Here is a 26,019-nt window from a genome sequence, read left to right as displayed (position 1 = left end):
TATAGGCATCTTCTATAATTTGTTATCTTGAAGTTCCCAGGTTTCTTTGGTATCATTCTTGTGTCCTTATCATGTTACTGCAGAAATTACAGTGCAGAAACAGCAAAGAAGAAAAATACAACTGAAGTTTGACAGCATCTGATGGGTTTGCTTTTGTATAGTTTTCTATTTGAATGAAGAGTTGTTTATTTTTGAGAAACGATTGGAAAAATAATGCATTTTGGATACGTACTCTGACCAGCACTGTGCTAAGTGCCTTAATGTATCTTTTCCTATTTAAACTTTGAAAAAGAAGATGTCTAACTACAATGAATACAGATAAGACAAAATGAGCCTCAGAGAAGTCAATTGAGCTGTTCAACGTCATACAACTTGTAAGTGGCCTGCTAAATTTTCAGCCCAGCTCAGATCTACGTGACAACTGAGTCTCCGGTCATTCCAGCACACCATGATGAACACTTAACATATGAAAGCAATCACACATTCACAGTTTATGTACTGTCTTTAACCAAATTCTTAACCGGATATAAACAAAAAACGAATTGTACTGCTGACAATATTTTCAGATCTTTGTTATTCTGCCTTTTGCTGAAAGACCAAGTTTGGCAAAGCAAATGTTTACAAAGATTTTTGAAAGTCTTTCTACTGTGTCATAATACACGATGAACTGTTTAAAAAATTAAAGTATTTGAGTCCTCATTTCCTGCTTGTTATATAATAATCTTCTATTTGAAAATACTTGTTTTGATAGCTGGAATCCATTATTAATAACTTTGGGGAAACACAGGCTTCCAGATAGAAGGACTTGGAGGGAAAGTAAATTTTAGGGCCTATCCCTGCCCTGCTATGTGGCAATTCTAGGGATCCAACCTCATTGTTATATGAGCCATAAGATAGTCAACAATAACTTCCAGCTGGGTGCTACACTGCTGTGCTCTGCTGCCCATAAAGCCTGCTGGGAAGGAATTGGGGTCAGGTTTGCAGGAGTAGAATTAGTATGAGTATGTGGGCAAAACATGGATTAAAGCTGTAGCCCTAATGGTGGAAAGGAGGCAACAGTGAGAAACAGCGTCCAATGAAAGTCAAACAGATACAGACTATTAATGGGCCAGATAGACAGAACTTAATAGAAGATAAAGTGAGCTGCAGAGTTGAATCATGCCAGGAATTCTGCTTGAAAATGAGATGCACAACAACAAGGATAGGGTCCAGCTCTCAAGAAATAAGCATAGAACAAATATAAATGGATGCAGACTCAAGCCAGCTGATTGAGTCAGACAGAATCATGTCTTCCTACCACAGGTGCTCAGGGCTAGAAAAACAAAGAAACCCTGGATAGTCAGGTGGCCCAGTACAAGGGAACGTAGGTCCCTTGTCCACCTCCACCATCACCGTCATACACACATTATACAGGCAAGCAGATTTTGCAGGAAGGTGCATGTCCTTTCACAGTTTTAGGGGATGGGATAAACAGAACAGGTAGCTTGATGGTTGTGCCAATACACATCTTGTCAGGCACTGTTTTATAAGGAAGTCAGGTTTCTTATAGCAGTTTGCGTGCTGACACTCAAGCGGATAGCAAATCTCCATTGCCTCCTCTTGTTTTCATATTTCTCCCTGAACAATAGCTGAAAAAGGATCTTATAGATTTTTAGGTTTAACAAAGATGCAAAATCTTATAAGTTTAACAAAGATGCAGAGTTTTGTGAGTGAAAATGATATCGACCCTGATGTCAGTTTCCCCATATTAAACCCATCATATATGGGGTTAAAACCAAAAACTCATTCCCTGCTTACTCTCTGGCTTCCTGGCTCCAGAATCCACTATCCTCCATGGAGACAGACACCATCAAGGACAAGCACCTGGATTATCTCCTCCCCACAAAGAGATACAGACTGGTGGGAAAGCAGCTGACCAGCAAGGTCACAGGCTTCCTCCTCTCTGCAAGTGTCTCAAGGCCAAAGACAGGCTGGTGGGAAAGCTCCGACCAGCAAGGCCATGTGTTCCCCTTCCCCTACCTAAAACCCCAAATAAAAACCCTTCCTTTTAGCTTTTCGGGGAGTTTGGGATTTGAGCATTAGCTGCCCTCTCTCCTTGCTCAGCACTGTGCAAAAATAAAATTCCTACTTTCTTCCACCACACCCGGTGTCAGAGATTGGCTTGCTGCGCAACGGGTGAGCAAACTCACTTCAGGTTCCGTAACAAAAAGTGCAACTCATATTACAGAATTAATTTTAAAAGAATAAGAGATACATATGTATTGATGGTCTATTATACATGATGATACACAATTACATATAGAGAATGTATGTTATTTAATAGACATCTAAAACTTGGGCATAAATACAAACCAAATTACTAATAAGTTAGAGCTATAGAATCGTGTGATTCTGGTGTCAATGATCAACTGCTCCCAAGGATAAACTGGCAACATTCTGATCCACTGCTCCTCTTTTACTTCTCACATTAGTTACGGAGACAGTCCATCCTGGGCTGGTCAATTCCCTTTCCTAGAGGTGATTTAAGATCACAACTATTTCTAGGTGTCAAAGTTAATCATGAGCGTTCAAATTTAAGGCATAGGAACTGACTTCATCAATGGTAGTTTATGCTACTTTAGCTGTGTCTTTATTTCTTTGTTACAACATAGAAACTTGTAAATTTCACTTGGTTCACTTTGTTCTAAGTCACTTTCTGGAAAATGTCTGTAACAAAATAACTTCCCAGTGCCTCCCTGGAAGGTTGCTTAAAGACATTTTTGACTATTGATGGAAAGAGAACATTAAGGCCAAAATCTCTAGAAAATACTCTCCCTTCTTCATCCCTAAAACATTTTAGCCTATGATTACTTAATTTGATTTAAGATTGAGTATATCCTTGATAGTAAAAATTATCCAAATCAATGTTGTTATTTTACTGTTTAATAGTTTCTTGCATTCCGAATAAGCTGTAGGAATCAACATTTCCCCTTAGGAGTTATTTGATAACAGTTATCAAATGTTTAATTTTACATGCCCTGGCATTTCTAAGAATTTGTCCTTAGATTTATGTACAAATCCTTAAAGATATACACACAAGCACAGTATTGCAACATAATTGGTACACTGGAAACAGTTTCAATGCCCATAGATATTTGGTATATTAGTTAAGCATCCTTGCATTAGAATGCTAGGCAATTTTAAAGAGAGTGAGGTACATTCTGTAAGAATTAGTATAAAAAGATACCCAAAAAGTGTTAAATAAAGAAAACAAGGCATAGACTTTTGCATATAAGATAATTACAGTTGTGTTTAAATATGTATGCCTTCGAAATTCTTGTATATACATAAAACATTGTTAGAACGATATGAAGATATGGTTTACAGCGCTTATCTTTGGAGAGTATGATAGAAGTAGGAGGGGGGAAGGATGCTTTTCATGCATAAACATTAGCATTGTTTGACATTGTTAATTAAATATTGTTTTTATAGTAAGTTTAGAATATATTTTCCACCCTACTAACCAAAGAGTTTGACAAAAGTAAGCACCCCCAACACCAAGCCCCTATAAAAGGGAAAGAGGTCTTTTTAATGGATGTAGTGATCCAGGAAGGAAATAGTGGCACCAATTTCCTAACCCACCACTCTCCCAATCTTGATTCCTTGCAGGATCCTCTTAAGGTTTATGCATCCCCTAGAGGATGACTGTGATTGAAAATGAAGATCATGTAAATGACACCTTTTGATCGTAACTTGTGTCTTGAGTTTCTTAGAGTTGCTGTAACAAATTACTACAAGCTGAGTGCCTTAACACAACAGGAATGTATTCTCTCACAGTTCTGGACATTAGAAGTCCAAGGTTAAGGTGCTGGCAGGGCCATGTTCTCTCTGAAGACTCTAGGGGAAGATCTTTCCTTGTCTTCATAGCTTCTGGTAATTGTTGGCAATCCTCGGCATTCCTTGGCTTGCAGCTGCATCATTCCAATCTCCACCTCCATCTTTACATGGCCTTCTCCCCAGTGTCTGTTATTATGTCTCTTCTCTTCTTATATTAGTCAGAGAGGATTAGGGCCCACCCTAATTCAATGTGACCTCACCTTAACTTGATTACATCTGTAAAAACTCTACGTCCAAATAATGTCACATTCATAAGTAATAGGGGCTGGGGATTCAATGTATCTTTTTTGTGGGAAACAATTCAGTACAAAACAACTTGATTTTTTTAGACCCTCCATTTTAAATTGCTTATTCCATGAGATGAATCCTAAGGGATTGTATAGCTATCAGTGTAGCAGCTGAATTAGCAGTGTTGATCCCACAATAATCTCAATTTCTGATGGAGCTCCAAGCCCCTTACAATGCTCCTCTCCATCCTCCTCATGGACATTTCTCTCACAATCTATTTATACCAGAAACAGAGGCTTATCTTTCACTGAGCTTAACACCTCCTAAAACCCGATTGGAAGAGTGAAAGACTTATTTACCCTCAGTTCAACTACTTTATGTAATTTAGGATGATAATACTCAGGAATTAAAACATTTTTATGGCTAAAACTTGCTACATGGAACAAATGATCTCTGGTGTAGTGTATATTTAAATATACTCATTATCTGAAACTAAACACACAGAGTAGAACTCTTCTCTGTTAACAAGGGGAAATAGCCATAACATCATACTTCAGAAATTTCATGATATATACAAGTCAATATTGACTTTCATTTTTTCTTACCTCTTCAAGAAGGGATGATCACAAAGAGCCAATTACGTAGTCTCCTACACAACTACATAAGTAAACCTGTGTGAGCTTGAAGAGTTAAAATATTCTGCTCTGTGACTTTTGAGTAATCCCTTTGGCTGCTTAATCCTATCAATATCCTGGAACTTAAGCAATATGGAAGCCAACCAACCGGAGCACCCCTCCTGCTATAAACTCATGATAATGCTGGAAAATACATATTTTTGAAAATTTTAAAGACATAGCTGAGCTCACAAGAGAAAAAACAAAAGAAAAAGAATACCAGCTGTCAGAAATCAAGAGAAAATTTAGAGTCAGAGTGATAAGCACCTAAGTGACCCAAAGAAATCTTCGGCCCTATAGAGGCTTTAACAGCTAGGGGTTAATGGTTTGTTGGTATTGTTTTATATTTTATTTTATGTTTGAATGATAATGTATCCACATGGTTCAAAAATAAAAACCATACAAGTTTTACTTTCACCCCATCCCCATCCATCAGTTCCTCTTGTTCCTATAAATAATGTAGTTTATTAGCTTATTGATCCTTCCAGTGTTTCCTAGGCAACAATAAGCACATGTCAATGTAAATTTGTTCTTCATTTATGCACAAAAGGTAGCCTACCTTTCGTATGAAATCTTATGAGATTTTTTTTCTGTTAACTGTGTGTCTTGGAGCTATTTCCACATCAGCACGTGGAGACTTCCTTGTTCTTTTAAAAAGCTTCATGGTACCCCTTTCTGTGGAAACCAATTGTTTACTGATGAACACAGGTTGCTGCAGTATATAGACTTGTACTTGCATCGTCATGTACATTTGTAAATATATCTGTAGGATTAATTTCTAGAAGTGGGATATGGATTGTAGAGTAATTTTATGCTTTATTTTGAGAGCTATTGCCAGATTGCCCTCCATAGAGGTCGTACGTTTTGACAGTCCAACCGGCATTGTAAAGAAATGTCTCTTCCTCTGCAGGTTGACACACAAAGAGCATGTCAAATTATTGGTTTTTTCCCAATTTTATAGATGTGAAACGGCATCTCACATTTCACATCTCACATTTGAATTCATTTTATTGTGTATGGTAATGAGTATGCTTTCATACATTTAAGGATCTTTTATATTTCTTTTTATTTGAACTGTTTACTTTCTTCACCCATCTTTCTATTGCGCTTTTGATGTTTTTGTTAATGATTTCTTGGAACAGTTTATTTGTGAAAAAAATTATCTAGGAACTAGTATTTTCATTCTTGACAAAGAACAGAAAATACTACATAAAGCCTGTATCTGCAAAGAATGACCCTCAAAAAAAGTGAGGGGGCAGCCTGGTGGCATAGTGGTTAAGTTCGTGCACTCTGTTTTGGCAGCCCAGGTTTCACAGGTTCGGATCCCCGGACAGACCTAGCACCAGTCTTCAAACCGTGCTGTAGCAGCATCCCACATAAAATAGAGAAAGACTGGCAGAGTTGTTAGCTCAATGACAATCTTCCTCAAGGAAAAGAGGAGGATTGGCAACAGATGTTAGCTCAGGGCAAATCTTCCTGACAAAAAAAAAAAAAAAAAAGATCAGAAAAAGAAATGATTCATGAAAATCTATCCACTAAGCCAGGGAAGATACAGGAATTTTTTTATTGTTTCTGGCAAGTTTATTTCTGGTTGGACTCTAGGGAAGAATAAAAAGCTTTCTATGAGAAATTTCTGTGATTCCATATTTATAACACCTACTTAGCATAAAGATTCTCAAAGCTTAGGGAGCAACATAAAAACTGGTCTACAGCCAGTGAAACTCTGGAACGTACTGAGGATATGACCCACAGTCCACACTTTGCTGGTCTATAAGCTTCCTGATGGCAGTGTCTGTCTATCAGAATTCCTGGAATGCGGAGATGAGAATGAACTAGCGAATGGACAGATTACCACCGTATGAAATGTAGTTTCAGAACAGTGGTCCCTGGACATTTATCAAGAGTTCCATTGCAGGGATTATAGCAGAGTAACGGTGTCTCTCCCAGAATAGGACCCAGGGCAAGGATCCTGACACTAGAACCCAGGCAAGGCCACTAATTAGTAACCCTCCATATTAAAGCACATAGAGAAGTTGAATTCAAGAAAAGAAAACAGAAGTATTTTTAATGAGCTGTAATCATGGGAAATTTGAATCAAATATTTGGGGATTTGCTTTGTAGTTTTGACCCAGGAACAAGTTGTTCAGTCGAAGCCTATAATTCCCTATTCTTTAAAGTAGAGCAAATATATGGAAATATGAAAAACAATATTCTTTTAACATTATTTTTAATTTAATTTTAAATATTTCAAACATACAGAAAAATATAAAAAATAATATAATAGAAACCCAAGTACCATCACGAGTCATAATGAATGTTGATATGTTCTTTTAAGAGTCAAGATAGGCCAGTTATGCTACGAAACAAACACCACAGATATATCAGTGGCTAAAAGTAGCAAAGCTTTATTTCTGACTCATACTTCATATCACTAGGAGTCAACAGCATGGTTCTACTCATTGAAGTCACTCAGGGCCTCAGGCAGACGGAGGCCCCACTATCTCCTCCATCTCAACAAGAGGCTTCTGCATTTGCCACAGCAGCTGGAGACAACGTGCAGATGTGCACATCTAGGGATGACACAAGTCACATATCCTCATGTTTCATTGGACAATGCAAGTCATATGGCCACACTTAGCCTCCAGGTGTGGGTAAGTAACCCTTCCTGTTACTGCAAAAGAAGAAGAGTCAAAATTATGGGCAAGCATCTTTTTCAACAAAAGACCCAATAAAGAGAATGAAAAGACTAAGTAAATTCCAATAAGATTAACTCAGGAAAAAAACAAAAGCAGCACAAAAAAACGATAATATGTCTGAAAAGGAAGCATTAAGTTTGGAAGAAATGTAGAAGAATGCAGCATGAACAATGTAAATACTAGCCAGCAGAAGCCCATACTTGGGTCCATCAGAGTAAACTTCAAGGCCATAACTCCAACAGGCAGGAAAAGCAGCTATAAGATGAAAGAAAATGAATTCATTGTTTAACAACTCCCTTCAAAGAAAACACCAGAACATCTAACTCCAATTTTACAGAAACTCTTCCAGAGACTAGATAGAAAATGCCACAACAAATTTTAAATGGCCAGCAGAAATTTGACAGCATAACCAAAAAAAGGAACATTGTAGATCAATATAATTAATGAAATTTCCTAAGAAAAACATAATGAACCAAATCCAGAAATGTATATTGTATATTGTATAATGTATAGTGACAAAATTTGCGTAACATTAGAGAATCTATTAATATAACTCACCATAATATAATCTCCTTTCACAGGTTAAAGGAGAAAAATTATATAATTGTTTTAACTAATGCAAATTAGCATTAGATTTAAATCAACATGTTCATGTGAATAACTCTTAGCAAACTAGGAATAGAAGAAACAATTTTAATTTTTTTTTCCAGGAAGATTAGCCCTGAACTAACATCTGCTGCCAATCCTCCTCTTTTCACTGAGGAAAACTGACCCTGAGCTAACATCCATGCCCATCTTCCTCTATTTTATATGTGGGACGCCTACCACAGTATGGCTTGCCAAGTGGTGCCGTGTCTGCACCCGGGATCCGAACCGGCAAACCCTGGGCCGCCTAAGCGGAACGTGTGTACTTAACCACTGTGCCACCGGACTGGCCCCAGAAACAGTTCTAATTTAATAAAAGGTATATGTAAAAAACCTACATCAAACATCATACATGATAATGAAATGTTAAAGTGTTTGCTTAAAAATTAGGAGCAAGACAAAGATGCTGTTGCCCATTCAATATTATACTGGTGTTCCTGGTCCGCAGTATTAGAGAGTAAAAAAATATGAAAATATAAAGTTTATAAAGCAAAGAAAAAAATTTCATTATTAACAAATGATCTGATTTTCTAAATATAAGGTTCCAAAAAATCTACAGAAAAATTACCAAATTAATGAGAGTTTAGTCATGCTGTCACATACAAAATCAATATGCAAACACAACTGAATCTTTACATGCCAGCAATGCGCATTAGAAAACACAATTTTTACACATTAAAAAATTATATGAATTAAGAATATGGTAGTGGTGCAGAGACAGAAAATTGATCAATGGAGCACAAGTCAGCACCCCAAAGCTAGATTCATAGAAATCTGGAAATACGATCCTTGACAGAGCTGGAAATGCAAATCAGTGGAAAAGGAGACACTGTTCAGTAAATGCAGCAGAGACATCTAGTTATCCATATGGAGAAAAAAGTAAATTAATATCCTGCTTCACAATATCAATTTTAGATAGATCAAAGACTTAAATTGGATAGAAAAACTTTAAAATATTTAATAATTAGAATATTTCATGGCTTCAAGGTGGGGAAAGATTTATTAAATGAAATTTTTCAAGTGCCAACCATTAAGAAAAAGATGATGAATGTGGCTACATTAAAATGAACAACTTATTTCAATAAAAGACCCTATAAAGAAGTGAAAAGTAATAGCAAGATCTTGAAATAACCGAAGTATTCCTAACGATAAATAATTTTGTTCCCAGAAATGTAATGCAGATATTGCATGCACATTTACATGTATGACTTTTTTAGTTTTAATTGTGGTAAAATACACATAACATAAAATTAACCATCTTAACCATTTTTAAGTATAGAGTTCAGTCATATTAAGTACTTTCATGCTGGTGTTCAATCAATCTCCAGAACTCTTTTCACCATGCAAAACTGCCACTCTATACCCATTGAACAACTCCCCATCCCCGGCAACCACCATTCTACTTTCTGTCTATATGAATTTGACTACTCTAGGTACCTTGTATAAGTGAAATCATACAGTATTCACCTTTTTGTGACTGGTTTATTTCACTCAGCATAATATCCTCAAGGTTCATCCATGTCATAGCATGTGTCAGAATTTCCTTCCTTTTTAAGGCTGAATAATATTCCATTGTATGTATGTATCACATTTTGTTTATTCATTTATCCATCGATAGACACTTGGGTTGCTGTCACCTTTTGGCTATTGTGTATAATGTTGCTATGAACATGGGTGTACGAATATTTCCTTGAGACTCTACTTCCAATTCTTTTGAGTATAGACCTAGAAGTGGAATTGCTGGATTATATGGTAATTCCAGTTTTAATTTTTTAAAGAACTGTCATACTGTTTTCCTTAGTGCTGCACCATTTTACATTCCCACCAACAGTGCACAAGTGTTCCAATTCCTCCACATCCTCACCAACGCTTGTTATTTTCTGTTTTTCGGATAGCAGCCATACTGATGGATGTGTGATAATATCTCACTCTGGCTTTGGTTTGCATTTCCGTAATGATTAGTGATGTTGATCATCTTTTCATATGTTTAGTGAGCATTTGTATGTCTTTTTTGGAATGCTGTCTATTCAGGTCCTTTGCTAAGTTTTTAATTGGATTGCTTTTTTATTGTGGTCACATGGATGGCTTTTAAATCCATAGAATAGAGCCAGATAAAATGATAAAAGAATATATGCATTACAATTTTAACATAAAGCTTAAAATAAGCCAATTTAAATAATGTATTGTTCTGCAATTACAGACACATATGATAAAGCGATAAAGAAAAACATGATAGTAACAAAATTTGGGCTCTTGGTTACCTCTGGGGAGGCAGAAAGGGAAGAATGATTGGGAGGAGTACACTGGAGCTTCAATATTATTAACGGTGTTCTATTACTTAATATTCACACAAATATTTACATTACTGTTATTTTTAAATAGTTTATATTTATTATGTATGATTTATTTCAAAATAAAAATTTTTTGTGTGCTTTGTTGTGTGTGTGAGGAAGATTGGTCCTGAGCTAACATCTCTGCCACTCTTCCCCTATTTTATGTGGGATGCCACCACACCGTGGCTTAACCAGCAGTGCTAGGTCCATACCTGGGACCTGCGAACCCCAGGCCACTGAAGCAGAGCACATGAACCTAACCACTGTGCCACCAGGACAGCCCCTACAAAGTTTTTCAATAAGAATAGAAATGAGGGAAAATGTGAGCACTGGTGGATAGGAAACATCAAGTTGGTGAATCCTTCATTTAAAGGAAAAAAATTATTAAAGGAAGAAGTTTATGACCAATGAAGTTGAAGGGGGCACAGTATACTTCTGTGTGTGCACTTGTGTGTGCAAAGTTCAAGGACATAAAATATACAATCTAAATACCATTTGTATCTGAACACAATGGGTGAAGCCAAATTAAGAAATCAGCAAGGTAGAGTCACTGCTGGATATTATTAATAGCAAACGTTGAAATCAATGAGACACAAATATGTGTAAACAATGTTTCAAATAGATTTACAAAATTAAGCGCAGAGTTCAAGATTATCTTTAAAAAAGATTTACAACCTGATTGTTAAGAATAAAAAGAAAAATGAGTGAGCAAATAAATGTCCCCCACATCTTCATCTTCCTTAAGGGGAATTTAAAAACCATTTACCAGTGGAGGTTACTGGGGCACCAACTTATTTCTCTGTAAAATGATAATTAAAGAAAAATGTTAAGCTTTTATCCTGCCTTTCTATGTGACCTGTATGATAGGGAAAGCAAATAGCTCCAGCAGATGAAGGAAACGTGCTTCCATTGAAAACTTCCAGCTAATACAAGCAGGCAAATGATGTAATTTAAAAATTACCATTTTTGCAATCCTTTAGGAAGTAAATGACTCAGGCAAGTGTTATCAATGGATAGTTTAAACAAAAGACAAATGAAAATTTGATGAGGAAATTTAAAGTGAAGAAATCAAGTTTTCAGCTTTTGAACTGAGTAAATAATCTCAGCGTCACTAAAAACCAGAAAGTGCATGCTTCCTGATGTGGGGTGATATGATTGGCTCAGAATGACCTCTGAAATATTCTTACATAAGTACCCGCACATGCTAATTCTAACCAAGCCTTACGTCTAAATTCTCAGGAAATACCAGGATATTAAAGAAAAGTTAGGTAATATGAGGAAACTTTCCAACAACTTAGAATGCGGAATGCTCTACAGAACAACTGAGATGGTTTCTCTGCCAAGTCAGTATGTTGCTTCCTCACTAGAATGTTAAGGTTGCTTCTAGAGTGATTTCTCTGCCTCTAAATTCTTATTCTTCTTTATAACTAGTCACGCAGATAATATCATAAAATTTCTTGGCAAGCCTGAAAAGCAGAATCACTCAATAACCAATTATTAAGCATCTACTCCACTAAACAGTATAGAGCTATAAATAAAGACATGTAATACATATAACTCCTTCCCACCCACTTCAGCCTCCATCTCTTCTGGGGAAAGGAAGAGACAGCATAGCTTGTTCCTTTCATCTCTCTTTATTTTTCCCCTTTTCGCTTTTCATTTTTCTTTTCTGTTTAAATCAAGAACACACACTTACAAAGTAGAGAAGGAAATATTAAAGCTTGTACTTCTATACTAAATTCTCCTTGATATCATTGTTATAATATTTTCCATATCTCAAAATGAATTCTCAAAGTTTAACAGTAAACATAGGTTAGCAAAGAAACCTGAAGATGGTTTATCTGATCAGAACTACTTTATCCACAATATTTCCATCATGGAAAGAACAAAATACTTACTTCATACAACTTCCTAACATTTCAAAAATTTTAGTGACAAAAATTTGAGTAATTTATTTTTGCTCTTAAGTGTAAGTCAGTGTACCCATCATGCTGAGAAAAACTATGAGGCCAGAGAAGTCTCGAGAATGAGAATCATTTATAGTATTGGAGTTCTGACTTCAGGATTTTTTCAAATTTAGTAGGATGTCTTTTATTTACTCTCAGGCAATATGCTATTATTAAAAATGTAGGTCTTTTCTGGAAGTGAAGATTTTATTCAGCTCTGTCTCAAGTCCTAAAGAAGCTAATTGTTTCTAATAAAAGTATTTGCTAGATTGAAGGGATCTGCTTAATGCATTCAGAAAGCTTATAAATAGTTAAAATGCAAATATTTTAACTCATCACTAGCAAGTTCTGTCAAAGCTTTAAGGAAAAGAAAGGTTTGATATTATTTAAAATACTTCAGATCATAGAGAAAGAAAGAAAAATTCTAAAGTCTGCATAACAATGAGTACAAAAAAGAAAAACTGTAGTTCAAACACAGTATCATTTCAGAACTTTTAAATAACGTATTAGCAAATAGAGCTCACCTGCCTATTACAAGAATAATACAGTACAATAAAGAGGAATTAATTTCAGCAATGAAAGAAAGATTTAATTTTAAATTATCTATTAATATCATTTCCTTAATAATAGGTTAAAAGAAAAACTTTAATCATCTTCACAGAGGTCAAAAAGGCATTTCATATATCTGTCAACCACTACTATTGTTTTAAACGTTATTATGTTAGATCTAATAGGATATATCTTTGACTTTATGTTTAAATATATACCAAAATAAAAAAACCATCATAACGCTAAAATTCTAAAAGTTCTGTCATGAAATCCAGGAAAAGACTAAGACCCAGAATTTTTCTCCTCTCCGTATCTGGTTATGGCGAAACCCACAGGGCTGAGCTGAGGGAGACGCACTGCTGTCATGTAGGTGACATGAAGGTCTTGGCTACCTGATTGCTCAGGCCTGACCCCAAATGAACCACTTCCATAGTTTAATGGATTACTCTGTGCCTGCCCAACCTTATGACTCGTAAGGAGGTGCATCAGGACTTGCTATCCCATAATCCCAAGTGGCATGCCAAGAGTTACTTTGTGAATGTTGAATAGGCTCTGCTTTCTAGGTTATAAAAGGTAGGACCTTGCTCTAGAATCCTGAGGATCTGGTCTGCAACTCTCCTGTAAGGGTATGGCCAGAGACTCCTTACCTATCATACTCTTACCTTCCACAATGTGGTACTTGCATGTTGAAATCTAGAGAAAAACTTCTGGAAAAAATATAAATTAACAAAATTGGTCCAACTAAAAATAGGAAAGATTAATAGATCAACAATCATTAATAAAATAGAAGTAGTAGTCAAAAATCATGCTCAGGGCAGCCCTGGTAGCCTAGTGGTTAAGTTTGCTGCACTCCGCTTTGGCAGCCTGGGTTCAGTTCCCAGGCGCAGACGTATACCACTCATCTGTCAGTGGCCATGCTGTGGTGGCAGCTGACCTACAAAAAGAGGAAGATTGGCAGCAGATGTTAGCTCAGGGAAAATCTTCCTCAGCAAAAAAAAAAACTCATGTTCAAAAAATGCAAATTGTATTATTTCAAACACACATGGAAGTTTTACATAGATTGATGGGATCATAAAGTAAATCTTAACACATTTCAAAGTAAAGGTTTTCTATAGCACACATTCTCTGACCACAATTCAATTAAGTTAGAAGTTAAAAATATAGATCCAAAAAAAGCATATATTTGAACATTTAAAAATATACTTTCAGATAACTCATGGTTAAAAGGAGAAATCAATATATACATTAGAAAGATTTTGAACTGAATGGTAAAAATATTCCATATTTAAAATTGTGGAATGCAGAACAAATGGTTTTTTGATGGAAATCTGTGGCTTTAGATGTTTCTATTAGAAAAGATAAAAGCCTGAAATGAGCTAAATAAGCAAAATTAATAAGTTAAAAAAAAAAAAAAAGAACACAATAAACCCAAAGGATGAACAAGGAAGATTTCTTCTAGGGCAGAAATTAATGAAACTGAGGATCAAGAAACCAACCAAAGGAGACAAGCCTCTGGTGAGATTAATCAGGAGAAAAACTAGATGTGAATAAATATATGAATCAAAACCATTAATTAATTCGAAGTTGAAAATGGGAATGAGACTATTTTATCAACAACTCTAGACTAATAATTTGAAAACTTGTATGAAATAACGGTTTCCTATAGTTATATATCTTAGAAAAATGGGATCAAAAAGAGAGAGCCTAAAACAATTAATAGATTGAAGCATTTAGTCACAAGAAGCATTTGGCAACAAAAACACTTCATATTTAAATTGGGGAATGCAGGAAAAACGGTGTCATGAGAGAAGCCTTAAAAAAGGCAGGTGCCTTATTGGACAACACTTGGCTTCTTCCAGATCTGCCCCACCCACTGTCCTGGGGGTAACTCTCAGCAACCAACTGGGAAGGTTGGGCCTCCTAAATGAAGAGGGGGATTGTACTATTTCACAGTCTGTTTTCTGTTGAAATTCTTCGGACGCATGAAAATGCATTTTGGAGAACAACTTCCATCAACTTGACAGTTTAAATGAAATAAGGTTAGCAGCATACACAAGATACAGTTTATCACATTTTCTTTTCTCAGCTGCTCTAAGTGCAGCAGGATTCCCTCTTTGTCAAACCTCAGGGTGTCTGAGGTATGGGTGAAGCCACACAGCTGCGGCGAAACCCTTGAGTTAAAATGGAGATTCACTGGTGACCCCAGATTTGAAGCAGTCTACTTACAGTAGGACTAGGCATTATTTTTATCCCAATGCCTCCATATGATTCTTATTTTAGAAATAGTGCTTTAACGATTGAAGCATATGCTCTTGGCCAGATAAGAATAAAGGGAACGAGAAAGGTGGCTTAAGTTGATTTCTGCTTGAATGGGGAGTGGACATGGGGGGCTAGAAGTGTGAGAAGGAGCAAGATTGAATTTCACTGGACTTAAAGATTACCTTCACAGGAGGACGATGATGAATTGAGGTAACTAATCACATAATTCTGTAAAGCAACACGAAACAAAAAACTCCACTAGCCTACACAGCATTTGTATCGTGAGGGCTAATCAATTATCTTAATTCTGCCTGAATAGACACTCAAGTTGAGTTTTAATTAAAATTATTAAATAGACTGAGTTTGCTTTCAAAGCCTTCCTGTTTCTTCTTTTGGTACCACCCTCTCTCTTTTACACTCTTTTTCTAGGCATCAGTCCTAATACCCCCACTTCACTCTCTTCTCCCACGTTTGCCTCATTCAGACACCGTCTCATGTTCCAAAATAACTTTCATGCTTTCTTTTCAAAGTTTAAGGATTTCCGCTTGTGACTTACAGCATTTTCAGCTGTGAGACATCCAGCAGTTGAAGTTCACATCTGTATTCATTCCCACGGGCATTGTGAGCATGAGAGCTTCGACTCTTTCTTCTTCTCTGGAGAAACAATTACAGGATGCAGAGGACTGAAAGAGATATCATCCAAGGGAAAAAAAAAAAAGAATTCTCTCTAGTTTTTAAAATATATCATTAGTATCAGTAGTATTATTACTAGAAATAAAGTTGTGATACTTCTCAACTGATCCCTACATCAGTGTGCGAAGTAGACAGCAGAGTTAGAGTGGTGAATTAGAGGAGGTAATTTTGATTAGGCCAATTCACCCTAAGGCATATATTACTCACTCTCTCTTAGGAAATCTAACATTTTTTTCAATCATTTTTATTTCTAAAGATCAACTTGCAAACTGAGAAATTCTGCACAAAATGAATGTACACTTTTGTCTCTTTATATCGATTTGCTTTGCTTTTAGCTCTATTTTAGACTATATTTAATCATAAATAGAGGGAAAGTCAACTTTTTCTTGGGACAGGGTAGTCTAACTTGCCTCTAGGACCAGTGGGAAGAATATCGATTTACCTAGATGACAATTCATTTCCTTCTGTGGAACTGAAAATAAAGAAAGGGTTAGATAAAGACTAAATGAGTTAAAGTAAATTACTCAGATGTCCTGAGGATAAATGTATACTAATACACGAATAGAGTATTCTCATTAGAAAAAAAAGAGGAAGAGAAGGAGGAGATAGAGAGAAGGAAGGAAGTGTAGGAAGAAATAAAGAAAGAAAGAAGAGAGGGAGAAAGAAAAAAGAAGGAAGGAGGGAGAGAGGAGGAAGGGAAAAAAATTCTCATGGCAAGACACGGTGTCTTCAACAGAACTGTTAGCTCCTGGAGGAGGCCAGGGACTAAATTTTGTATGGCATTGCTTTTGAATCTTCTACAGCAGTGGGCACGTGGTAAGCATGCAATTAATACATGTTTATTGCTTGAAATAATTAGCCTACAAATACACAAAATATATGGGTAAGTTTTTCTTTTAGAAAAATCAAGCTATACACAAAGGAAAAAAAAATTCCCAAGCTATAAAAAGAATAAAAGATGAATATGTTTCTCACAACGTTGTACAAGCTACAGCAGAAAGGGGTCATATTTTTCCTATGAGACAGTTCCATCTGATGCTGTGTGTGCATCATCAGCCCACTGTATGTAGCCCTGCCAAGCTCAGGCCAACTCATAAGTCAGGCTATTGAGGGGAGACCTCAAAGAACTAGAACAATTGATGAAAGAAGTGGTGTTGATGAGTCAGAGCATTCTCCTCTCCTTTTTCACTGATGGTTTAACATCTTCTAGGCTTAACCATTGCTTTGCTATGTATTACTTTCAAAATTAAGTGCTCATGGAATTTATTGTGCCTAACATGAATCAAAAATGGAGTGGAGGTGGGGCTGGCCCCATAGCCGAGTGGTTAAGTTCTTGCACTCCGCTGCAGGCAGCCCAGTGTTTCGTTGGTTCGAATCCTGGGCGCGGACATGGCACTGCTCATCAAACCACGCTGAGGCAGCATCCCACATGCCACAACTAGAAGGACCCACAACGAAGAATATAATACAACTATGTACCGGGGGGTTTTGAGGAGAAAAAGGAAAAAAGTAAAATCTTTAAAAAGAAATGGAGTGGAGGAATATAACTTTAATCTAGTCAGGATCTGAGTAAATTAATAATATTTCAATGACTCTAAATATCAAGAGACTGTCTTTGGGAAAAGACTCAGAAAAGTCAGATGTGTAAATAATGTAGAGTTGACCAAGTCTAATCAGTGAGAACATTTTTTTTCATGTCCCCAGCTACTAAATTAACTATCATTCTTTCTCTGAAAACCAGGTTAGAATACAACCATAGGGAATTAATTAGTTCTATAAGCATGTATGAATGCATCTTACGTGGCAGGCATAATATTAGATGCTACAGGAGAAAAGAGAAAGAAGAATGGAGAGGAATGAAAGGATTCTTTTATTCCACAAATATATCTGAATATTTACTTTGTGCTAAACACAAGATAGTTTCAAGAGATAAATGAAGAAGACAGAGACAGACTCTACCTAAAGAAGTTCAGCATCTAGTGGGGACACAGAGTACAAAGAAGCAACTACAGCACGATTTCATAGACATTAAGGAGGTATAAACAGGATGTTACGAAAAATAACGTTATTGAAACAGATTGTTTGCAATTCAAAGTTAAGTACAACAGTAGATGTATGAATATGTGATGTGGGAGCACAAAGAGGTTCAAACACTGACTGAAGAAGTCAGGGAAAGTCTTCCCAGAGAAGGTGACATTTGAGCTGGTGTAGAAAAGCTAAGTAGGATACGCCAGGTGAAAAAATTCAAGTGGAGCTGACAGAGAGAACAACATATCAGAAGACACAAATTTGTCAACAAGCCTGGCTTGGGCAGGAAACACTAAGAATCTTCTTGAGAAGAACAGTAGGGTATATCAGAGGGTGGTTGTAATGACACTAGAATGAGAGATTAGCTGCAGAATGTGAAAGCCAAAAAAGTTGCACATTTCACATAGGCAGGAAGCCAAAATAGCTTTTTAAGTAGAGGAAGGACATAATCAACATTTTCTATTTCTTTCTCTCCCTCCTTCTCTCTTTCTTTCTTTCTCTCTTTCTCTCTCTCTCTTTCTTTCTCCCCTTCCTTCCATCCCTCCCTCTCTCCCTTCCTTTATTTCTTCCTTCGTTCCTTCTACTGCTATGTAAAAAGTGAACTGGAGTAAAAGGAGTCATTGATGGGAGAAAATCCAGTTAGGAAACAGTTACCGAAGTTCAAATGAGCAACAAGAAGCTTCTGGAAAAGGGCAGTTATCATGAAAATGAGGGAGTGAAGACAAAATTGAAAGGAATTTCTGAGGTAGAATTCGTAGGGTTTGGTTACTTTGTAAGTGAGTTTGTATGGAGGGTAAGATAACCGGGAGCAAAGAATAAGATGTAGGAATCAGGAAGACTGAGATTTTCAGCTTGAAGCCCAAGTGACATCATTGACTTAGATGGACAATTCAGGAGACAAGCTAGTTTTAGGAGCAAGAAAACATTTTAGAAAAGAAAAAGAGGTCTACTTTGCAAATTTAAATTCCAGGTCTCTTTAGAGATCTTGAAGAAGTGAAAGAGGATATTTTAAATGGTTGATTTTTCTGGTGCATGATCCAGTGCACAGGGAGAAGTTTCTTCCTAGTCTAAGAATGAAAGCGGTACACATAGAAGCCGAGAGGTAGAGAGCGAGGAAGTTGAAGAAGTTTTCTAACGAACTCTCCTTCCTCTGGTAAGAAGAGGTATTGTTACCTGCTGACCAGGGTGAGGTCAGGCCAAGGTTAAGAAACATGAATAGGGATTGGAGAGATCAATTAAAAGTGGAGATTGAGGGGCTGGCGCAGTGGCATAGTGGTTAAGCTCGTGCACTCCACTTCAGTAGCCCAGGGTTCACTGGTTCGGCTCCCAAGCACAGATCAACACACTGCTCAACAGGCCATGCTGTGGTGGTGTCCCACATACAAAATAGAGGAAGATTGCCACAGATGTTAGCTCAGGGTCAGTCTCCTTCACCAAAAGGGAAAAAAATCAGAGATCGAGAAGGAAAATTTATCAAACACCAGTGAAAGTTTTACCCTGCAGCCAATATCAAGATGGGATTAAAAACACTAAATTTACAGTTCCAGGATGCCTATAGCAAGAGAGAAGAAAGTAAATGATTGAGTTATTCTAAAAGGTGGAATTCAATTTCTCCTTGGAAAGCCACAATCAGAAAGTTCATAGCATTTTGGCACAAGCTAATAATATATCTCTGGGACTTGGAAATATGTTAGATTTGGTTAAATACCTACGTATGTGAAATAACTGAAGTGCATTCTTGGCTGGAAGGAACCAGACAAACTAAAATGAGCTCTAGTGGTCATTAAAATACCATTACTAAGAGTTAGCAAACTGCTATACTAGATCATCTTGTGTTATTTTATGCAGTTTAGAAAAGTGAAATTCATCTTAATATACATCTCAATTAAAGATAAGAAGCAGTCAATTATTCTTGACTTTTCAACTTCAGTGATATCCTTAAAAGAGTGTTCTGTTTTCAGCCATCCTCTAAATAAAAACACATTCTCATTACGACTTCTGAATGAACATAAGCAAGACTTTGTTTTGTTCTTCTTGTCCTTGATTAGTATCCTGGGTTTTAGATAATAAGATGCATATTGACTGGCTACTGACCTCTTTGCTGACCTGGTTCCAGTGAATATTAAATACAGGTGGAAAATCTGTAATCAGTAGCAAAACACACAGGCAGCTCTTCTTATTCCTTTGTCCTTTGACTCTTTAAGCTGAGAGAAGTGCCAACAGAAATGTAACAGAGCCCAGATATTCCCTGCTTGATATGCATGGGCTTATCTTGTTGTTGGCTATGCGTGAACTTTTTTGGAATGGCATGAAAGGAACTGCTTGAGATACTAAGACAAAATATTCATGCTCAAGTTTGTCTAAGCACACAAATCTCCTTATATTATGCAAAATTATATTTATTTTCTGTAGAAAGAGGATTAGCTCCTTTAAAGGGTAAAAGAATGCTCTGTCAATAAGGAGTTTCCAAATAATTATGCTCAAACCTAGAAGCCTGAAGTAGAGGGGCATAATTCATATTGAAGTCGACTTAAGTGACTCTATCCTTGAAGTTATCCAGTTTCCAGAGCTTCTCTCTCCTGACTGTAAGCTCAGAATTGCCTCAAACTTTTTACATGGACCCCTTCCACAGGGCCCAAAGCTTTTTAGAGAGGGCTTGTTTTGACTTTTAATGCCATTAACGTACTTTCACTATTCTTTTCTCAGTTATTGTAGTGATTACAACATGTATGTTGGATTTATCTAATACAAAATATTAACTTTTATACTTCCCTGACAATTCTAGAAACTTACAACTTTAATTCTACTTCCTTTAGTGGTAAATTGGACTAATTTCCCCAACTCTTCACTTCCTCCCTGTAATAGAAATATATATCCATAGCCTTTGCATGTAATGTTGGAGTGCCCCCAATAGAGCAAGCGGAGTATATTTCCTTGATTTATTGATGTTCAGCCTAGCCAAGCAACGTGCTTCGGCCAGTGGCATGTTAGTGGACATAAAATGAGCAGTTTTAAATGTGCTTGCATAGTTTGTCTTGTCCACTTGTACTTCTGCTATTGCCATGAGAAGGGAGTGCCCTCAAGAAACCCATCGTCCAAGAATAAGACATATGGAATATACTTGTACTCAGCCTGCAGCCTTCAGTCAAACCCAGCTGTCCCATAGACCCATGAGTGATATATATCTACACACACACATATATGTATACCAATGAGATTTGGGAATTATTTGTTACAAAGCATTATTGCAGGAGATAGGTGATAGTAAAACTCCTGCTTCATGTTTTATTAGAAAATAATTGAAGAAAAAAAGAAATAGTGTAAATTAGCTTCTGCTTATTGGTAGCTTCTGCAAACTTTAAAATTTTTCCCAGTATCACAGCTGTTTATTGTTCTTTATTTGTTCCTAATTGCTATTTATGTAATGTTGATTAAATACTCCATTTAAAAATATCACTCTTGGATAAATATCTCCTTGGATAGTTATTCAATTTTCAAACAATTTAAATTTTTTACACAAATTTTCTACTACCTCAATAAGCATATCACTCACATAAGTTTCTAGGGTTTTTTAATTATTATTATTGCTGAGGAAGATTCGCCCTGAGCTAATATCTACTGCTAATCTTCCTCTTTTTGCTTGAGGAAGAGTCACCCTAAGCTAACATCTGTGCCATTCTTCCACTACTTTGCATGTGGGTTGCCACCACAGCAAGGCCACCAATGAGTGGTACAGGTCTGCGTCCAGGAGACTAAACCTGGGCCATCAAAGCAGAGTGGAACAAACTTAACCACTAGGCCACAGAGCCAGCCCCAATTTCTAGGTATTTTTAATGCTATACTCTACAAATTCCTCTCTTGTTTTTCCTATCAACCTTGAAAATTGAAATCATGATTTGCTCTTACTATTGAATGAGACTGTCTGGGGAATAACTTAAAATATGTTTTGTAGAAAATACTTTTTTAATAGCACATACTTCTCTCAAATCAGATAATCCATGTAATATTGAATACAGACCTCGCAATTACTTAACTATATTTTTCCACAAAGGGAATGAATTATTAAATTGCATTAATTCAACCTAATGTAAAGCAGTTTGATAAAAATCTGAACTGAAGATAGTGTCAGAAACCTTATGAAATAAAGTTTCCAAGTTAAATATGTTAAATGAATGTTTGGAAGCCAAGCACATAAGATGGAAAAAGATCTATCAGTACAGCTTAGGTACATGTGGCCATAAAACTACTGAAGAAAAATCTCCATTAAAAAACTACAGAAATAAATTTCAAAGTGGGGAATGAAAGGCTAATGGTGGGACTTGAGAGGAAGATGAGGTTAACTCTTAGGAACTAAGATCAAGAAATGAAGATGGAGCTTCTCTGTGGCTGGAAGTGAAACCCTCGCCAAGGGAAGGAAATGTCATGGGCATTCGAGGGGAAATTGGAGAAGTGGCCCCAACACGGAACCCCAGCTCCACAGAAAGAGAAAGCTTTGTCTCCGGAAGTGTGCAAGTGAGACTCTGGTGCCTGGCTCTTAGAATCTGTGCAAGGTGTGTGGTGGTAATGACAACATTTACATTAAGGGGATAAAATGTCAGCTCTGGAGCATCCATGACAGTGTGCAACAGAATTGGCAGTGGCAGAACCACCAGCTAAGAGTTTTGAAAGACAAAGGGCATAAGGGTTTAGAAGGATGCCCTTGACCCCCACAGTGCATGGTGGCACTGACAACATAAGATGAGGTCATAGAGCTAGAACAGTGTCTATGGGGACTAACAAAGATTTCGTTTATGTTGTCTAATTCTAATGATTAATGTTAATTCAAAGTAAGAAGAAAAATCCTGACATCAGTTTAGATGCCTGACCTGCCAAGTATTCATTTCACTTAATTGACTTCGTAAAGCTATAGGTACAGATATAGCAAATTGGTTGGGAGGGTAGGCTCTAAAATCAGACTACCTGGGTTTGAATCCTATTCTGCCATTCACTAGCTGTTTGACCTTAGTTGCTAAATTTCTCTGTGTAATTTCCTCAACTATAAACTGCAAATAATAACAGTAACTTCTTCATGGGATTGGTATGATGATTAGTTAACACATATAAAAGACCTTGACCAATTCCTGGTACTGAATAAAAATTAAATAAATACTAGTTGTTATTATTATCACCCACTTTATCAAGGAGAGTTTATGAAGCCTCCGTTGTTTTCTTCCCCTATCCCCCCAAACTAAGAAGACCAAAATCAAAGTACCACCGAGTGGGAGACAAGGACTAGATGTGACTCAGTGATAACTTCACAATACTCTTGGGTTTGTGTGTGCTTGCTTAAGTGTGTATGGGGGTAAGGGAGATACCTCTCTCTTCCCTTCTCCAGGCTGTGGCCTGGGAAACGAGCAGACAAGAACGCTGAATCTCACATTGTGTAAGAAAGAGACAGATGATAGAATTCCCTTGGTGATGCCCTGGCTCCTGGATGAGCGGTATGTTTGCAAGCATGAAGAATTTTACACCAAACATTTACACCAAACATTCAGCAGGCTATGGATTTCTGTACAAGTTTTAAGAGTGGGTGTGCTTAGTTAGCCTCTACAGTAGGTAGCCGCCCATCATGACTACTCGTAGTTATCAATACAAGAGTTAAGTAAAGATATTGGCAATGTAGAAAAGTCTTGTAAAAGAAACCCTTGTCAATACAAGAAAAGTGTGAAAAAGTAATAAATAATTTTTAAAAAGTAAGCTTATAAGAAGATCTATAGAATTAAAAAAGCAACAATTTAAATAATTTACATTAATATAAAAGCAAAGTGTTTTGAGGCAAAGGAGTTCAAGAGCTGTGGGACTCTTTCAGCTTTATAGGAAACTGACCAGTTATAATCTCTTCATGTGAAAAACAAAGATAACTAAATTCTTTAGCAATGAAATAAGAATGATTATATTTAGATATATTAATCTTCTTGATGAATTACTCTAATACAGATATCCAGAATGAATGCTGTGTGGGATGGGTATAGTAGCTGAGAAACAAACACAGAAAAAGAAATTAACAAACATTTGAAGAACAACTTAAAACATCCAATTTGGATATGATAAAATCAACATGGCATGTTTTACTTAAGAATTGGCAGATGGTCTATACTACTAGTCACCCTGAGGATTCATCCCTCAGATGACAGGAAGCTCTCTTGCATGTTTTATTTTAAGAGGACGAATGAATAGGTAAAACCAATAATGATATGCTGATACCCTAATTGGAAATATGGGGGAAAAATTTTATATAAACATTTTCAGATCAATTCACTAGATAATTTATAAGAACATAATGCCTGAAAACTTTAAAAAGATGTCAACAAATTAGGGGCCTCAGTATTCCTAATAATTCACCAAGATTTGTTGAATGTCAAGCACTGTGCAACAGAGGGAGGGAGCCAACAAACCACGGTTTACATAATTATGTTGTTTTATGATAATATTTTTCCTAATATTTATTATTGGGAAAAACTGAAAAGCATAGAGAAGAAAATATAAACTCACCCATAAAAAACATGTTAAGATTTTGGTATGTTTTCTATTAAAAATTATATGTGTTTTTACATATGGATATGTTTATGTAAATTTTAAACATTGATATATAATTTTTATAAACTATTTTGCAACTTTCTCTTTTCCCACTTATGATGTCAGAGTTTTTTTTCCTTATATAACTAAATATCCTTTTAAAAACATGACTTTTAGAATATAACTAGTATTGTGGTTATAATTCATTAAATCTGCTCATATAATGGATATTAGGTTATTTCCAACCTATTTATTTTGTTTATTTTCGCTATTTGTGCAGTGATAACATCTTAAAGAAAAAATGCACTGGTCACTTATAGTGCAGCATACAATCCGTGCTTTCAGAGTTTCTACTCTGGTGAGAAAAAGAGTTATAAACAATTATATTGACATACGGTAAATTCTAAAAGACAAATCTCAATTGCAATACAAGTATAGGCTATGCAGAGCTAGATGCCTTCTGCCTACACAAGCCAGTGAAAGTCTCCCAGAGCTCTCACTTGCCTGAGCCTTCAAGGAGGAAGATGAGCTTTTTAGCCCATGAGCTTAAAGAATTCCAGGCAGGGAGTATCTCCTGCAAGGGTGGCATTTGATCTGTGCATATCTGTTTTCTTCTTGGAACACTTTCTTTTCTTGATTTCCATGACCCCAAACTCTCCCTCTTTTCTTCTTCTTTCTTGTTAGAAGAGGAGTACATGTATTCTTTTCCATTTTTTGCTGTTTCCAGAGGATGGACTTCCCTAACATAAACCCCTTGCCTCTTGCCCCACCTAACCACTCCTTCCAGTGGAGAAGATGGTAGATTCTATTATGGTTGAAAGTCATTGGTCCATATTTCATGTCAATCACCACTGTCACTGAGGATTTGCATGCCTTTTCTTCTTTCTCTATCAGAGCAGTGGGAGGCAGAAAGCTTAATTAGTTTTTCAAGGCCACGTTTACCCACAGAAGAACCTTCCTAAGACATAGATGGGAGATCTGAGATGAGCCAGGGGTTACGACAACATTCTTGTCGCTCCATTTAGCTATCCTATGACTTCAAGAATTTAGCAGCAATTAAGACAATATTGTAATCTCCGCTTTCTGGCACCCTATTTCTCCATGGGTTCTGCACTGAACAAGGAAAAGGGGGTACTATATATTGCCCCATAGTGACCACCTGAAAGGTCAGTGATTTTTAATCTATTTGTAATTATTTTTGTGTGCCGTGAGAAGAATTAGTGGTTGGTTGGATATGGGAGGTGTGGGATAAAGACCTAGAATGACTCCCAGATGTTAAAAGAGAGCCTTTACAGGAAAAATGGCAGAATGAGATGAATACATGATTCTGTTTTTTGAGCTTAAGGCATCTGTGGGGCTCCCTAATGGAGAAGTCAAGTAAGAAGTTAGAAGAAAAATTACAGTCTTAGCATGTGAGACTCCAAAAGTTCATTTCAGAGTACACAAGTTGATCATAAATCAATATGACAAGAAAGTTGATTTGCAGATTATTAGAGGAAACACAACGTAATCAGAAATAGCAACGTTCTCATAAAAA

The 26,019-nt window shown here is 36.5% G+C and overlaps 1 long non-coding RNA gene across 1 annotated transcript; it reads right to left on the bottom strand.

The window, feature by feature from the left end:
• Window positions 1-7,085: 7,085 nt before the first annotated feature.
• On the bottom strand, window positions 7,086-20,143 carry LOC139045162 (uncharacterized). The gene is made up of 3 exons (XR_011503043.1): window positions 20,022-20,143; window positions 15,763-15,860; window positions 7,086-7,449 (listed from the first exon to the last, which is right to left on the bottom strand). It is a non-coding gene; the product is annotated as an uncharacterized lncRNA (long non-coding RNA).
• Window positions 20,144-26,019: the final 5,876 nt, after the last annotated feature.

The sequence above is a fragment of the Equus asinus genome, chromosome 4, assembly GCF_041296235.1.
Source record: "Equus asinus isolate D_3611 breed Donkey chromosome 4, EquAss-T2T_v2, whole genome shotgun sequence".
Lineage (NCBI taxonomy): Eukaryota > Metazoa > Chordata > Mammalia > Perissodactyla > Equidae > Equus > Equus asinus.
The sequence above is the reverse complement of the archived record's forward strand: the minus strand, read 5'-3'. Positions and strand labels throughout refer to the sequence as shown.